The 5,905-nt window shown below is 31.6% G+C and overlaps 1 long non-coding RNA gene and 1 pseudogene across 1 annotated transcript; one reads left to right on the forward strand and one right to left on the reverse strand.

Annotated features, from left to right (window-relative positions):
• Nucleotides 1–263: 263 nt before the first annotated feature.
• Nucleotides 264–1,564, reverse strand: LOC108759630 (uncharacterized). Its single transcript, XR_001940032.1, has 3 exons — nucleotides 1,436–1,564; nucleotides 1,249–1,341; nucleotides 264–1,075 (listed from the first exon to the last, which is right to left on the reverse strand). It is a non-coding gene; the product is annotated as an uncharacterized LOC108759630 (long non-coding RNA).
• A 778-nt stretch (nucleotides 1,565–2,342) lies between these two features.
• Nucleotides 2,343–4,845, forward strand: LOC108759625 (zinc finger BED domain-containing protein 1-like; annotated as a pseudogene).
• The last annotated feature ends 1,060 nt before the right edge of the window (nucleotides 4,846–5,905 follow it).

Genomic DNA, 5,905 nt, shown 5'->3' on the forward strand with positions numbered 1-5,905 from the left:
TTAGATATCTTCAAATTCGATATAAGATATCTAAGGATATCTTTAAGATATCTCTAGATCTATAAAAGACATCTCTAAATGTTGCATAAGACATCTTTTAGGGATCTAAAAGATGTCTTTTCGTAAAAAATGAAAGACATCTGAAGACATGCCAAGACATCTTTTAGAAATATAAAAGATATCTTTTTGTCTATGTAGGATCTTTTAAATCCAATTCTTGTTTCAAAAAATCTAAAACCATTTTCAATTTTTGTTCATCGTGTAAAAATCGTTTAGCTCGGTATTGAGGATGTAGAAAATTCGAAGTTAGCACAATTGGTGTTAAGACTTTTTTCAGTCGGTTACGCAGCTTTTGTTGCATTTCGTCATGAACTGTCGGAATTTCTAATTTCAGCTATTTTTCACATCCGTCGGCTATACTACAATCAGATCGCTGACAGACATTTATCAATTGACATATCGGGTCAAAAATCAAGATAAAATCCTGTATTTGCGTCACAAATGAGGGATCCTTGAGCAAGCTCTCGTTTTTACTGCTTAGTTGGATCTTTTTGTTAGCAATTATTTCTAGCATCAGAGGTAAATTTTTCAGCAGACATCTAAATGCATCTCGATAGCTGCACCACCTTGTGTCACATGCTAAAATTATTCTGGAGCCTCCTCGTTGCTCTAATTCATATTCTGCAGCTGGTGTCTTGAATGCATGCAAAAGTTGTTTACATTCTTCGCATATGTCTCAGGCACAAAGGATTTTGCTAACAGATTGCCACTATGACTTTGACAAGTAGTATGCCAAATATTTACTTTCTTCCCCATCAACATCATTGATGATGCATTATCCGAAACAACAGCATACGTAATAATATTAAACTTTTCTTTTGCTAATTTTATTCCCTCGTTGACAATTTCTTTGAGTTGATCACCAGTTTCTTTCAGTCCGATTAAATCCCAGGATTTAAGAAATATGCACTTAGAGTTTACTGTATGAACTGTGCAAACCATATTTTTCGTATTAGCTGATGAATTTTTCCATCCATCAATCAATAGAACTCCGTTGGATTCAAAAGATGAGACTCTATCAAACAATACATTTTCATAAACCTTATCAAGTAGTTTTGTCGAGTTTTTTTCTTGTTGGAAGTTTATATGTTGGAAGCAGAAGTTTTATAAAATTTTTTAAATATTGTGATTCGATAACATTAAATGATATGTTACACCCAAAAAAAATTGAGCTAATGCTAAATCTACCTCTTTTATATCAAGCGCTTTTAATTGTTGCTTCTGCTTGGATTCCAACATTTCCAACTGCCGTTTTTTAAAAGTTGATTGATTCATTATTGACTGTAAATAAACAATTAGTTTTTAAATCAGTTTTTCTCACACGAATAAAATTAGGAGATATGTACGTGATATTAATAGTTCGTTGATTACTTACTTGACTGATTTCATATAAACTATCAATCTGTCTTGGGCTTTAGAGGTTAGAGACGTGCAGACATGTATATTAAGCGGGGTCTACAATAGAAGTTGTAGCAGTCGTAGAGTCTTAACTAGTCTTAAGTCGTAGAAAATTAACCAATCACAGTAGAATATGAGAAGAATAATCGACTATGATCTATGATTGGTCAATTTTCTACGACTTAAGATCTTACGATTGCTACGACTTCTATTGTAGACCCCGCTTTATGTTTTATACATATTTGACGTAAAATACGTGTATATTACGTGTAACGTAAAAAACCCTAGAAATTGTCAAATGTCCCAACCCTGGTGTCATGGGCTTAATGGAATACGTAATGCGCATGCGTTCGACATCTAATTGCGGCATACAACTGATTGTAAAACGGACTTTACGGGTCTTACCGCGAATCTCGTTTAGCCATTAGTATGTCATGTGCCAAGGCTATGTAAATAACGTAAATGATTAAAATAAAATCTTTTTGTCGATTAATTACGGTAAGTTTATAATAATATTATATACATTATGCGTTATGTAAAGGTTTGTGTTGTGGCTTTAATTAAATGAATTAGTAAATGAAATTTGCATTTATGCTGTTTTTTGCATGATTTTAGATTGATTTATTTGTTGGTGTGTGATTTACAGAATATTGCTTGCTAAAAAGAATTGTTTAAGAAACTTGACTCTGCGTCACAGGCTAACTGTGTCCTTCTTAACCTCAAACCTCAAACTGATTAAATGAGAAAAGTAAGAATGCAACGTTTACTTGTTTATATCGTCTAATGAATTTTTAAATCTTATTTCGTTTCTTACTATCTCTATTTGTATCTTTGCTTTATTATATAATTTTAATCTCATTAATTAGAAACATATAATGATTATGATGAGAAGGTGTAACATAGTTGTTTTATTTTTAAGTAATATAAATATTTTTCCATATTCTATTATAGTGTCATCGAGAAGCACAATTTGGAAAAATTTTGTGAAAATGCCGAATGCGGGAAAATGTAAGATTTGCCAAGCTATTGTCAAAACAGCTGGAAATACAACAAATCTATACTCTCATATGAAACGAACCCACTCAGATGTAATGCAAATTGACAACATGTCTATGGAAAAGAAGCAAATAGTAATTATAATTTTTAACTGATAGAGAATTTTAATTTTAAGTTTAATTATTTAAATATTCTCTCTCTTTACGATTGTTCTTCAATTTTATCCCATTGATGAGTGACTCACTCATTCGTAAGATGTATATCGATGGGATAAAATTGGAGAATAATTCGAATTTAATGTAATATATATAATGAGAAAATAATAAGAATTCTTTAAATTTCTTTATTTTATATACATTATAAAAAAATCTTTAATTTAAATTTTTTAGTGTGAACACGTATGTTTCTATTAATAAAGTTGTATTGTTACGGGCTTCACACTTAAAATGCATAACAGAGTATAAGCATAACATAAGATCGCTGGACCAATGAGCATCTTATGTAAATCAATATGGCAACATTATACTGGATGCTCATTGGTCCAGTGGTCTTATGTTATGCTTATGCTCTGTTATGCATTTCATATATGAAGCCCTTTATTCATAATCTATCTCCTACAATGATAGACATAGCTTGAGAACGAGAAGGATATTAATATTGAAGATTTTGAGGAAGAATTTGCTTCATCTCCAACTCTTTCAATAGGATCAACAAAGATCAATAAAGTCTGGATCAACAAGATCAATAAAGTCTGGATCATCGACCACTGAATCAACATTGAAAATCCAATCACTGGACATTATGTTTAAAAAGCAGAAATCATTTCATGGTATGTAATTAAATGGAAAGTTTCTTCAAATCATTTATATGAATAAGTTGTTTTGAATGTAAATACATTTTTTTAAGTATTCTAATTAAAATATTTCTAATAATATATAATTATTATTATAATATATACTTTCAATATCGTATTTTAGATGGAGCCAAAGCTGCTGACATTACAAATAAAATCATCTTTATGCTGGCAAAAGACAATATGCCTTTCTCAACTGTTGAAAAAGAAGGCTTCTACACTCTAATGAAAACATTAGTGCCGCTCTATAAGATTCCATGCAGGAAAACTATTACCAGATGCTTGGAAGAAAAATATGAAATATTATCCAGGCTCATAAAAAATCAATTAGCAACAAAATACGTGTCGCTAACGACAGATATATCGACGGAACCAACACAGTAAGCTATTTAGGTTTAACGGTTCATTTCTTAATGGAAAATGAACACAAATCCGTCACAATAGGTGTAACTGAGTTATCAGAACGACACACTGCAGAATATTAAAAAAATTGGTTAGTAGACTTGACAAGCGAATGGAACATTTGTTCTGAAAACATTGCAGTCATAGTTTCAGATAATGCTGCAAATATTAAAAAAGCTATTATAGATGGATTTGGTATCGATAAGCACTTGCCGTGCTTTGCGCATACATTAAATTTAGTGGTTTCAAAAATTATTGAAGGAGATTCTACTGTAGATAATTTTTGCAAAAAGGTAAAAACTATCATTTCTTACTTTAAGAGATCAGTCGTCGCTGCAGACGAATTACGACTAAACACAAATTTAAAGTTAATCCAAAGCGTTGAAACACGCTGGAACTCAACTCATGATATGTTAGCAAAATTCGTGGATCTCAGTGAAATTATTGGTTCTATTCTATTGCGATCTCCTACAGCTCCAGCATTGCTTATGGCATTGGAGTTGCAAACCGTCAAAGAATTTATAGAAGCATTAAAGCCGTTTAAAGAGGCTACAAAGATAATATGTGGTGAAACATTTTTAACGGCCAGTAAAATAATTCCCGTAGTAAATACGCTCAAACATAAATTAGAAAACTTTGCTCCATCTACTGAAGTAGGCAAACACTTCAAAAAAGTATTGAGAGAACAATTGTTAAAACGGTTTCTAAATATAGAAAAAGTTTCGCTTTTGGCAGTTGCAACAATATTGGATCCAAGATTCAAAGATATTCCTTTCACGTATAAAGTAGCTTGCGCAAGTGGTAAAAATAAAATTATGCAATTCATGAATACTCAAATCTTAGAATTAGATCGGTTACAGGATCAAATTTCTTCTTCGATAGAAGTCACAGAAACGAATGAAAATTTTTGGTCCTATCATGAAAAATTGATAGATTTGAATAAAGTTAAACAAGGTGCAAAAAATACTGCAAATCTTGATCGTAATAAAATACCCGAAGAGTTAAGGTATTACCTTAATCAAGATGCACTCAAAATTACAAATAACATCATAAAATATTGGCGCGAAAAGCCCGAGAGCCCTTTAAAAGACAGCCATCAAAAGTTTGACCATCATAGCAACGTCGGTCCCAGCTGAAAGGTTATTTTCAAAGGCTGGAAGAATTATGTCTGAAGATCGAAATAAACTTTCGAGTAAACATTTGAGCCAGTTATTATTTTTAAGTTCTCTTGACATACGTTACTGGCATTTGGACTAATATATTCAATATATTATAAGATATTATTGTATAATGTATATATACATATATATATAATGAAGTCAAAGTTTTGACACAATTTTATTATCTGAACTTTATTATGATCCTATTTCCTAATATAAAAAATTTTGATAATGTCGATATTTTGTATCGATATTCTCAATATCGATACAACAGGTTCGATATTTTTCATGTATCGATATATTGAAGAATGATATGCATCGATACGAAATATCGATGCATTTAATTCGATGTCCCATCCCTACTCTAGTTAGAAAACTGTTACAGATTTCTCTTTCTCTGCAAGGTCTAATTTTATCAAAATTACACGAGAGAGAGAGAGGAGAGAGAGAGAGAGAGAGAGAGAGAAACATATGGTATCTTTCTCTAACGTTCACATGTATCTAACCTAAGAGGCCGATTCTGTGAGGGGCTTCGCACAATAAAAGGAACAGGGAACAGAGAACAGAGAATAAGAATTTCAACCTATTAGAAATCATGTATTGTGGAATACGCAGTGTGTATTCCACAATACATGATTTCTGATAGGTTGAAATTCTTATTCTCTGTTCCCTGTTCCTTTTATTGTGCGAAGCCCCTAACTCTTAACTACAGTCGTTGATGTCGTTGTACGTCTATTATGGAGAATAAAAAAGCTGCGCAATAACATCAACGATTGTCATTAAAGGTGGTCCACACAAATTTGCATAGCCGCATAAATGCATGCATAAAGAAAATTATCCAATCACATTTTACGTGCGTTTTTATGGGAGAAATGCGATTGGATAATTTTCTTTATGCATATCCTGCCTGCACTATATGTAACAGAAACGTGCTATTTTGGTCTTAGGTTAAGAAAACATTAATAATTTAATTTTCTGTTAAAACTGAAATATTTCTATTATAATTTTGTTACCAAAACCCTCTTAATAATAAAAA

Source organism: Trachymyrmex cornetzi, unplaced genomic scaffold (assembly GCF_001594075.2).
Source record: "Trachymyrmex cornetzi isolate Tcor2-1 unplaced genomic scaffold, Tcor1.1 scaffold1999, whole genome shotgun sequence".
NCBI classification, from domain to species: Eukaryota; Metazoa; Arthropoda; class Insecta; order Hymenoptera; family Formicidae; genus Trachymyrmex; species Trachymyrmex cornetzi.